This window comes from Eleutherodactylus coqui, chromosome 1 (assembly GCF_035609145.1).
Source record: "Eleutherodactylus coqui strain aEleCoq1 chromosome 1, aEleCoq1.hap1, whole genome shotgun sequence".
Taxonomy (NCBI): Eukaryota; Metazoa; Chordata; class Amphibia; order Anura; family Eleutherodactylidae; genus Eleutherodactylus; species Eleutherodactylus coqui.
In genome coordinates this window covers 250,225,610-250,237,813 of record NC_089837.1, presented here as the reverse complement: position 1 = coordinate 250,237,813, position 12,204 = coordinate 250,225,610, and positions in this window count along the sequence as shown.

Sequence of the window (12,204 nt, the reverse complement as noted above, 5' to 3'; positions counted from 1 at the left end):
TTTCGTGGCGATCGGATGAATGGTGTAGTAGCGCATAAAGGACAAACAGACACACACACACACACAGACACACACATGCATTCGATTTTATATATATAGATAAACAAACAAAAAACTATTATCCATTGTGGTAATGCAGTAGCAAGAGTGGCCTTGTAGAGGGTCACTGAGTGCAGTTGCTGTGTTATTTAGTTAACTTGAGCCTGATAATACATTACATATATTATCCTGCAAGATAATATATGTAATGTATTATGTAACACCTGTGGTGGAGGTGGTAACCATTGAGGTCTTGTTTTGTATTGGCTATGTGATTTATGTGATGGTCTATGTAAATGTCGTATGAGGAACTCTGTTATAAGCTTGAGAAAGGCTACATGCCGAAACGTCGCTTGTTAATGTGATGGGAGAATAAAATCGGTATTGGATTTGCACCATTGATGCCGCTGAAACCTTCATTTTCTTGATTACTGGAAATCCTGAACTCTGTGTCACCCACCACTTACCATGACACAGGCATGCTCAGTAGCACATATTAGAGGAAAGACTGGGGCTGATCCTAAAATAGATAAGAGTACCATTACTGTTGTGGCTGGCCGGGAGCATTAGTGCACCAATTTTTTTTTAAGCATCTAGGGCTCTGCAGGCCATTTCAGCTATACTCTTCTGTGTCTGCAGTGCATAACGCAGAGTTTAGGGACGCAGCCACTTCTTTGGGGAAAGTTATACAGTCCTGATCCTCCGTACAAAAACCCCAATGCTCCTTCTTAGGGCTACATCTGACCGTGTGCTTTACAGTTGTGGCTGGCTGGGAGCAGTAGTGCATCAATTTTTGTATTACACATCTAGGCCTTTTCCCAGCCTTTCAGTAATAGCATTCTCAGTCTGCAGTGCCGTACAACCAGCTCTCACCGTGAAACTGCACTCTAACATTTCCTAACCTACTACAAACTAATTCAGTTATACCGTTCTGTGTCTGCAATGCATTAGACAGAGGTCTCACCGTTAAACAGTACTGTAATATTTCCTGGGCCAATGCAAAGTATTTCAGCTCTGCCGCTGTGCAGAGCGTCTCACAATACCCTTTCCTTGGTGGGGTTGAGATAGCCGCAGTTACCAGCACTATGCACTGGCTCAAGAGTCTTCTCCCACTCCATACAGCCTCTCTTATCTACAAGTCTCTACGATCAGTAAATTACCCCTAGGTATCAGTGCAAGACAGCGGGTTAATTTTTTCAAGTCACAGCATAGAGCCTCCGCTATCTACAAGTCTCTGTGTGCGGTGAATTAGGCCACAGTTGTCAGTGCTGTACAGTGGGGTAATTTATTTGGGCCCTGCTCTATTCGTAATCCGCCATGATGAGGAGTGGGGGTAAGGGTCGAGGACGCAGACGCGGATGCGGGTGTCCAAGTAAGGGTGTGGACACAGGCCGAGTTCCTGGGCGTGGTGAATCACAGCTGGCTGCTGCGGGATTAGGAGAGAGTCAAGTTTCTGGGCTCTCCAGCGTCATATCACAATTTACGGGTCCAAGTGGTAGAGTTTATTACAAACAGAGCAGTGTGAGCAGGTCCTGTCGTGGGTGGCCAAAAACGCGTCCAGCAATGTATCGACCATCCAGTCTTCAACGCAGTCCACTACTCCCACCTAGGGATTGCAACTCTGAATCCTCTGGCTCCTCCTCCTTTCTCCCAGCCTCCTCACTCAATGAAAATACCATATTCTGAGCAAGCAGACTCCCAGGAACTGTTGTCGGGTCCCTGCCATGAGTGGGAAAAAACGGTTCCCTGACCTGAGGAGTTAGTCGTGATCGATGCCCAACCTTTGGAAAGTTCCCGGAGTCCGGGTGATGAGGCTGGGACTTCCGGTAACTATCTCAAGAGCTTTTTGTGGATGAGGATGATGAGACACATTTGTCTGTCAGTGAGGCAGTAGTAAGGGCAGTAAGTCTGATGGAGGAGCGTACAGAGGGTTCAGAGGAAGAGCCACTGGACAATGAGGTGACTGACCACACCTGGTTTGCTAAGCCTACTGAGGACAAGGCCAGAGCGAAGAAGCCCCGAACTGTTTCCCAAAGCACCCCCTTGAGCCAAGCCTCCGTGCAGAGGGCTAGGTTCTCAAAGGTGTGGATGTTTTTCACTGAGACGGCGGATGACCGACGAACAGTGGTGTGCAACCTGTGTTGTACCAAGATCAGCCAGGGAGCCACCACTACCAGCCTCACCACCACCAGCATGCGCAGGCATATGATGGCCAAGCACCCCACAAGGTGGGACGGAAGCCATTCACCGCCTCCGGGTCACACCACTGCCTCTTCCCCTGTGCCACAACCTGGCACACAGATCCAATCCCCCTCCCAGGACACAGGCACGGGTGCCTACCGACATGCACCCACACCCTCACCTTCACGGTCCTCCACTCTATTCAGCACAGCGTTCAGCTGTTGCTAACACAAGCGTTGGAGCAAAAGCGCAAATACGCCGCCACCCACCGGCACGCAGAAGCTTTAAACGTGCACATTGCCAAATCAATCAGCCTGGAGATGCTGCCGTACAGGCTTGTGGAAACGGAGGCTTTCAAAAACATGATGGCGGCGGCGGTCCCGCGCTACCCGGTGCCCAATCGCCACTATTTTTCCCGGTGTGCCATCCCTGCCCTACACCAGCACGTCTCCCGCAACATAAATCGTGCCCTCACCAACGCGGTTACTAGGAAGGTCCACTTAACCACAGACACGTGGACAAGTACTGGTGGGCAGGGCCACTATATCCCCCTGACGACACATTGGGTGAACTTGGTGGAGGCTGGGATCGAGTCAGAGCCTTGGACTGCTCACGCCCTACCCACACCCAGAATAGCGGGTCCTACCTCGGTGCTGGTATCTGCGGCATTTTATGCTACCTCCCCCAAACCCTCCCCCTCCTCCTCCTCTGCCACCTCTACCTCTAAATTAAGAAGTGTGAGCACGCTGCCAGCAGTCAGTAGCCATGCTAAAACTAATCAGCTTAGGTGACAAGAGGCACACAGCCCCCGAGCTGCTGCAGGGTCTGACAGAGCAGACCGACCTCTGTCTTTCGCCGCTGAGCCTCCAACCGGGCATGGTCGTGTGTGACAACGGCCGTAACCTGGTGTCGGCTCTGCAGCTCGGCAGCCTCACACACGTGCCATGCCTGGCCCATGTCTTCAATCTGGTGGTTCAGCGGTTTCTGAAAAATTACCCCCTCTTGTCTGACCTGCTTGGCAAGGTGCACCGCGTATGCGCACATTTCCGCAAGTTCACCACAGACGCTGCCATCCTGAGGACCCTGCAACGTCGGTTTCAGCTGCCAGAGCACCGACTGCTGTGCGACGTGCCCACACACTGGAATTCTACGCTGCACATGTTGGCGAGGCTGTACGAGCAGTGTAGAGCAGTGTGGAGCAATAGTGGAATACCAGCTGCAACATGGGTGGCAGAGTGGTAGTCAGCCTCCGCAATTCTTTACAGAGGATTGGGCATGGATGGCCGACATCTGCCAGGTCCTCGAAAACTTTAAGGAGTCTTCCCAGATGGTGAGCGGCGATGCGGCAATCATTAGCGTTACCATCCCGCTGCTTTACCTGCTGAGAAGTTCGCTGCTAAGCATAAAGGCCGACACTTTGCGGTTGGAACAGGAGATGGGGGATGACAGTATGATAGCCAGACCATCGCTTGATAGCCAGACCACCCTCATGTCTATATCTAAGCGCCTTTTGGAGGAGGAGGAGGGGGAGGAGCAGGGGGAAGAGACAGCTGGCCACACTGCAGAGGGTACCCATGCTGCTTGCCTCTCATCTTTTCAGCGTGTGTGGGCTGAAAAGGAGGAGGAGGATCCTGAAAGTCATCTTCCTAGTGAGGACAGCGATGTGTTACGTACTGGTAGCCTGGCACACATGGCTGACTTCATGTTAGGCTGCCTTTCCCGTGACCCTCGCATTAGACACATTCTGGCCAACACGGATTACTGGGTGTACACCCTTCTCGACCCATGGTATAAGGAGAATCTTTCCACTCTCATTCCCGAAGAGGAAAGGGGTACGAGAGTGATGCTATACCACAGGGCCCTGGTGGACAAACTGATGGTAAACTTCCCATCTGACAACGCTAGTGGCAGAAGGCGCAGTTCCGAGGGCCAAGTAGAAGGGGAGGCGCGTAGATCAGGCAGCATGTTCAGCACAGGCAGGGGAACACTCTCCAAGGCCTTTGCCAGCTTTATGGCTCCCCACCAAGACTGTGTCATCACTCCCCAGTCAAGGCTAAGTCGAAGGGAGCACTGTAAAAAGATGGTGAGGGAGTACGTAGCCAATCGTACCACCATCCTCCATGATGCCTCTGCTCCATACAACTATTGGGTGTCAAAGCTGGACACGTGGCACGAACTTGCGCTGTACACCATGGAGGTGCTGGCCTGCCCTGCCGTTAGCGTCTTGTCAGAGAGGGTGTTTAGTGCAGCTGTCAACTGCCAGTGCCGACATGCTTACACTCATAAAGATGAACAAAGGATGGATTTCCCCAGACTTCTCTTCTCCGCCGGCAGAAAGAAGTGGAACCTAATGATTCTTTTCTCTGCAACAAGAGAAAAATGAATCCTCTATCATCACAAAAAAGGGGGAATTAGCTTTCTCAATCACTCTCGGATATTAATACTCCTTCTACTCCTCCTCCTAAAACAGCATGCCATCACGCTGAACTGCCAATTTTTCTGCGGCCAAAAAAGGCTCTGTTTAAAAGCTTTTTACAATTTTTCAAAGTTTCAAAAGTATTGATACTTTAACAGAAACCAATTTTTTTCACAGGGCTGTCTCCAGGCTCTGTTACAAATTAAGCAACAGCGAGCTGTATCTTTAAAAAATGTTTATGGATTTCACTTGCCCTCGCTGTTGAGCAATTTTTCAGGGGTGCACTTGTACTCTTGGTACACCAATTTTTCTGGCCCTCGCCTATACTGTTATCTAACTAATTTTTCCAGCCTTCGCCTACACTCTTGTTAACCAAATTTTTTCAGGTGTTCGCCTATACTCTTGGTACACCAATGTTTCAGGGGTTCGCCTACACTCTTGCTACAGAAATGTTACAAGGGTCTGCCTATACTTTTGCTACAGAAATGTTACTAGGGTCCACCTATGCAGTTTCTACTGAATAGTTTGAGGAGTTCGCCTATACTTTTGCTACAGAAATGTTACTGGGGTCTCCCTATACTCTTGCTACAGAAATGTTACTGGGGTCCACCTATACTCTTGATACAGAAATGTTACGGGGGTCTCCCTATACTTTTGCTACAGAAATCTTACTGGGGTCCGCCTATACTCTTGCTAAAGAAATGTTACAGGGGTCTGCCTATACCTTTGCTACAGAAATGTTACTGGGGTCCGCCTATACAGTTTCTACTGAATGGTTTGACGGGTTTGCCTATATTTTGCTACAGAAATGTTACTGGGGTCCGCCTATACTCTTGATACAGAAATGTTACTAGGGTCTCCCTATACTTTTGCTACAGAAATGTTACAGGAGTCTGCCTATACTTTTGCTACAGAAATGTTACAGGGGTCCGCCTATACTCTTGCTATAGAAATGTTACTGGGGTCCGCCTATACTCTTGCTACAGAAATATTACTGGGGTCTGCCTATGCTGTGGGTGCACAAAGACTTCCCATCGCGGTGTTTTACCTATCTGGCACAAATACACTGACTGACTTGGGCAGAAATGTGGGCCAAGACCGAGGTCTTTGGCGGGGTGAAACGCTGCCATGTTTGCACACTTTGATTTATTCCTGTGTAATACCATCTTTGTGCACCCACAGCATAGGTGAGCCCAAGGAACTCAAAGACTTCCCATTGCGGTGTTGAGCTATCTGACACCTACACAAAACGAAGTGTGTGGGGACCCATGGATTTCCCATAGCTATTTAACTCACGGCACCTTGGGTCACACAAGGTGGAGGCTGGGACCGAGCCTGACCCTGGGCCCGCTCACGTACTTCCCACACAGAGTATTGCGGGTCATACCTTGGTCATGGTTTCTCGGCCTTATTATGCCACCTCCTCCTCCTGCTTGGGTTCTGGGGATCAGCGCTGGGCAACATGTATTTTCTCTCGTGTTAGCACAGTTATCTGAGACACTGGTTTGGGCCAAACAAAAGGAGCGTTACTGCATTAATGAGACGTTCACAGCTGCACTAGCATCCGAGTCCGCTTTATGCCCACGATTAATGTGGGTGTGTGCCGAGGCCGAGGTCCTTGGCAGAGTGAAATTGCCATGTTTGAGTGATCTGATTTCTTTATGTGTAATACTTGCTCGCCTATGCTTTGGGTGCACAAAGACATCCCATTGCGGTGTTTTACCTGTCTGGCACAAATACACTGACTGACTAGGGTAGAAATGAGGGCCAAGGTCCTTGTCGGGGTGAAACTCTGCCATGTTTGGGCACTTTGATTTCTTCCTGTGTAATACCATCTTTGTGCACCAACAGCATAGGCAAGCCCAAGAAGCTCAAAGATTTCCCATTGCGGTGTTGAGCTATCTGACACCTACACAGAATGAATTTTGTGGGGACACAAGGATTTCCCATTGCTATGTAACTCGCGACACCTTGGGTCACACAAGGTGGAGGCTAGGACTGAGCCTGACCCAGGGCCCGCTCACCTGCTTCCCACACAGAGTATTGCTGCATTGTGGAGATGTTTAGAAGTGCTGGCACCGGAGTCCCCTTTATGCCTACGTTTGCGGCTCCTGACAATTTTGTGATGGAGGTGGCACGGGATTGGAATGATGATCATACATCAATTTATCATCAATTGTCAACAGCATTGTGGGCTATTGCCCACATTTACAAAGAGGGTCGCTGCCTGGCCCTGCCAACCCTCTGCAGTGTGTGCCTCCGGTTCCTCCTCATCCAGTACGCACTTATAGACATGAAGGTGGTGTGGCTATGAAGTGAGCATGTGGCATGAGGGCAGCTGAATGCTGTGCAGGGAAACTTTTGTGTATGCTGTGGATGCAGGGTCGTGCGGGGGGGTTGGACTGCAATGCCAGCATGTAACCCAGGACAAGAGGCAGCGGTGTCACCCGCAGGCAGTGATTGTCCTTGGTTGCAGGTAGTGTGGTGCTTGGCTAAGATGTGCCAGTGCGTGTGCCTTGCTAATGAGGGTTTGTCCCAAGTAAATTGTTAGGGGGGTGACCGCCAGACTCTTGCCCCCATTTTGGCTTAATAGTGAGACCTGGGAGCCTCAGATGCAGCCATGCATGCTGCCGCTGCCCTTTCCTATCCGTTTCTGTGGTGTTTCCATGACTTTCTGATGTTTTCAGGTGTTTCACAAGTCATCACCTATGCGGAGCATCGGTCCCATACAAAAATGCTCGAGTCGCCCATTGACTTCAATGGGGTTCGTTACTCAAAACGAGCTCTCAAGCATTATGAAAAGTTCGACTCGAGCAATGAGCACCCGAGCATTTTGGTGCTCTCTCATCTCTAGAAGGGATAGGTGACACACCTGCCTTGTCCCCTCCCTAACATTATCCATCCAGAAGTATGCCCATGCAGCCTCACTTTTACCCCTGGCATTGAGTAGAGCAGTTTTTTTCCAAACAGAGAAGGTTCAGAAGTATTACAGATAAGTGCTATATAAAGCAAACATAAGTAAAGGTGAGAGTTGAGTGTGCATGGCTGTCTTTTAAATTGTACAGTTTCTTAAGTGTGTGACTTAGGATAAGTGTCTTTGGATTGAGGAATTTTGGAAGATTCACTTGTTTTTGTTTACTGCTTATCTAATTGAATTTTTGCATATATTATTTTTATCTATTCTCTCTGTACAATCCCCATTTAGAATGTGCTTTACAATTGACAATGCCATTCAGTGTACATCTTATGCTATGTATGCAGTCCTTGAAAAGCTCTCTGGAGATGCATACTGCTCTATGGGATCTGAGCGTGTTGCACATTTGGAAGCCCAGATCCTGGATCTAAATGTGCAGCTTGCAACATTAAAATTCATTGGTAATCTAAAAAGGGGTTTACTGCTCAGTGAGCAGACACTCGCTAGGGCAGATGTGGGGGTGGATGGTAGCATGAAAGTGCTAGAAGTTTGCACAGTTGGCAGATGAGGGGAATGCCATTACAGGTGTAGTACTGCAGTAGCATGACATGCCCTCTTAATGCCAGGGAAATGTCTACTCCAGTAAGAAGAGGAATAGGAGCACAGGGAAGGCTAGATAGGTCCTGGCAGTGGGGGACTCAATTATTACAAGAACAGACAGGGCAATCTGCCACAAAGACTGGGATCAATGAGCAGTGGGTTGTCTTCCTGGCATTCGAGTTTGACAGATAACAGATTGGGTTGACAGATTAGTAGAAGGGGCTAATGAGGACCCAGTGGTCATAGTACACATTGGCACCAATGACAAAGTTAGAGGTTGATGGAGGTTCCTTTAAAACATTTTCAGGGAACTAGGATGTAAGCTTAGGGCAAGAACTTCCAAAGTATTATTTTCTGAAATACTACCTGTACCTAGTACCCAACCAGAAAGACAGAGGGAGATTAGGGAGGTAAATAAGTGGCTCCAGAGTTGGTGTAGGAAATAGGGGTTTGGGGTTTTGAAGAACTGGGCCATCTGTCCTGTTGGCTACGGGTTCTTTTATAGGGATAGACTGTATTTCAGTGGGGAGGGTACAGCTGTGCTGAGAGTGTAGCTGGCTAAAAGATTGGAGGGGTGTTTAAACTAGGGACTGGCTAGAAGGGTAATCATGGAGATAGAGGGGAAGACTGCATAGAAAGAGACTCAGGACTAAGTATTGGAAAATGGGGTGGCCGTGGTGGAAGGGTTTAGTACAGTTACAACTGGCAGAATAGTTAATAAGGATACACTTAAAATAAAAAATAACCAAAACCTTCTAAACTATAAAGTGACTAATGCTCAAAGTCTGACCAATAGGGTTGACAAACTGCAAGTAATAATGCCTTAGTAAAACTATTACATAATGGGAATAACTGAGACCTGGTTGGATGATAGCTGTGACTGGGCACTGAACTTACAAGGTAACAGTCTGCTTAAAAGAGAAAGGGGGTGGGGTTTGTCTTTATCTAAAATCCTATTTAAAGCCTGCACTACAGGGAGAGAGATATGAAAAAGATGATTTCAAGCCTTGAAATCCCCGCCTCCAGAAACACAGCCAATCACAGCCATTCAATGACATCATTGTCATTGGCTGTGATTGGCTGAAGGCACGTGTCTTTCTGGAGGCAGGGATTTAAAGCCTTTCATAGAGAAAGCTTGTCTGCCGTGGATTAGGAGGGAGTGACAGCCTGCAGGAGCGCCGCAGATCATCTAAAAACGTAAGTAATGATTTTTATTCTTTGCTCCACTGTATTACCGGCGTATAAGGTGACAGTTGGGGGGTCGTCTTATACGCCCCGTCGCCTTATACGCCGGTATATATTTTTAGTGTAACACATTTCTGGATGAATTGCAGGAAAGGGGTTATATATTTAACCCCTTTCCGACCATTCATCCTGCGATCGCCGGCAGCCCATTGCATTCAGTGGAACATGCTGTATTGCCGCTCCATTGAATTCAATGGGCAAACATCGTTCTTCTCTGCTACAGCTGTTACAGCTGTGCCAGAGAAGAAGGATTTGTCTTCTATATGTTCTCAATGGGGTCAGCGCTGCTGCCGCTGGCCCCATTGAGCGCATATAGAATGCATCCATAGCGAACCGCGGGAGGGGCAGACTTTTATATCAGGCGGACACCTTATCTCCCCAGCCACTCACAGCAGGGGGGTGGTATAGGGCTTAAACGTTGCAGGGGGAAGTTGTAATGCCTTCCCTGTCTTTATATTGGCTAAAAAAAAGCGCTAACGTCTCAGGGAAGAAAGTTAAAGGACCCCGGACACCGCATGGTGTTCGTTACGGATAACGAACATACCGAACACCCTAATATTCGCACGAATATCAAGCTCGGAAGAACACGTTCGCTCATCTCTACCCCCCACAAATAATTCCACTTGATATTGTCAAAAGCTTTGTCAGCGTCAAGTGAAGCAATAGCCCTACTCTCACAAACTCAATGAGCTGCCTGAAGATTCAGATATAACCTCCTTAAATTAATAGTGGTTGATTTGCTTGGCATAAAGCCAGTCTGATCCTCATGCATTAAATGTGTAATTACCATAGGTTTTCTATTCGCAAGTAACTTCACCAAGATGTTGAATCAGGAAGAGACAAATTCTTTCTTGGTTTAGGAATTAAAATAATCATAGCATTTCTCATTGATGGTGGAATTATGCCTTCATGCAATGATTCATTAAACATCATCAATAAATGTGGCAGAAACAGATCCTGACAGCACTTTAAAATAATCATTGCCAATAGAGCCTCCTCCATTCTAGCTTTACCATTAAGCAGGTTCAACCAAAAGGGATTTAACCTCCAAGCACTATCCAAATCAAATCTCCCACTATTCATAATCAATAACAAAAAGAGTAGAAATTGATCAGACACAGTTCATGGTAGATATTCTAATCTACAAACATAAGGAAGTATAGATGGGATAGCTATCAGGAGATCTATTCTAGAAAATGTGTTATGTGATCTGGAATAATTAGAGTATTGTCAAACTTCTGGATTTCTCAACCTCCACAGATCATGTAAACATAATTGTAATAATAAGTATGCAAAAGTAGTTGGGGAAAGAGAAGCCACTATATGGCCTTTATTAAACCTATCCAATAGGGATCCAGACAATTATTAAAGTCATCCACAATTAATGTAGGAACAGCAAGGAATATAACCACAAATTCCTTGCTGGAATATGGAGGAGGGATATATTGCCACCAAAAAGCATTTATTTTGCGCAATAATACATTTAAGACAACTAAATCTCCCCATGGGATCTATAAAAGATGATTCACATTTAAAAGACATTTTTTGAATCAGTACACTTACTCGTGTACACAGAATTACTGTTAACCTTCCGTTAAGTATGTTTCTAAAAGACAAATAATGGCTGGTTGAAATTTTTGAATAGATGAAACAGCATATCTTTTAGCTTTGCCCCTGTTACCCCGCACTTTCCACAAAATTATATTAACTTCTGGAACCATGATAAAGGATACTCATTATTTATGTCTTACACATAATTTAACAGTTACCTTATGGAGGTTCAGGGTTGGCACAGAGGGGGATTGGGAGCTGATCCCACTTCATACAATGCAGGCATTGGCTGTTTCTTACAGCTGACACCCACCCACAACAGCTTAGATCTGCACTCCCAGCTGTTAACCCTTTAAATGCTGATGTCAATTCTGCCTGTGCCATGGCTTGATAGATTGCCTGTCGGATTATGGTATTATGCAATGCTATGGTATTACATCATACTACAGGTGCGATCAAACCATCACAAATTCATGTCCTCTATGGGAAATAAAATAATTTAAAAATCAGTTTAAAAACATTTTATTAATTAATAAAAAAGCATAAAAGGTATTAAAGGTTTTAAAACACCCCTACTGCTATATTTATAGTAAAAAAAACTATTTAAATAAAAAAAATCCAAAGATATAGTTAGTTTTGTTGCACCCATAAAAGTTTAATCTATCAAAGTTGATTTTACCCATTACTTAATTAATTCTCTCAAATACAAACCTTCCACCTTATCTGGAATCCACTCTAGTTGCACATTATTTTTCCTTAGTCTATTTTCCAGATAATCTGTTTAATATTGCAAAGTATGGATAAACTATTAGCAATTTCTAATTGTATCTTGAATAGGAACACTTTTTTCTTCCATTTCATTAATACATAGTTCTGCTTCAAACAATGTTTCAGTTACTTTCTGCAAATCGTGTCTTATAAATCTAATATCCTCTTTCAGGCTACCAACTTCAGCAGAACAGGAGGCCTAGACAATACTGCTTTGAGTCACAGTTAGAAATTCATAGATTAGGCTCATATTGTATATTATTTTGCATTTCCACACTGCTAGCTTGTTCTGAAAAGTCATGCAAAATAATATTTACAGAGGCAAATGAAGCAAGTGAAGCATATAAAACAGGACTATGCTTACCCTTCCCAACAGAGTCAGATAATGCATTACAATTCCCATCACAGGGAGCGTGGCTTGGAAAGGCACTGAGACGGTAGCAGTAGAGTGAGCTCCGCTCAGCAAGCATACTTCACAGCTATTCACAGC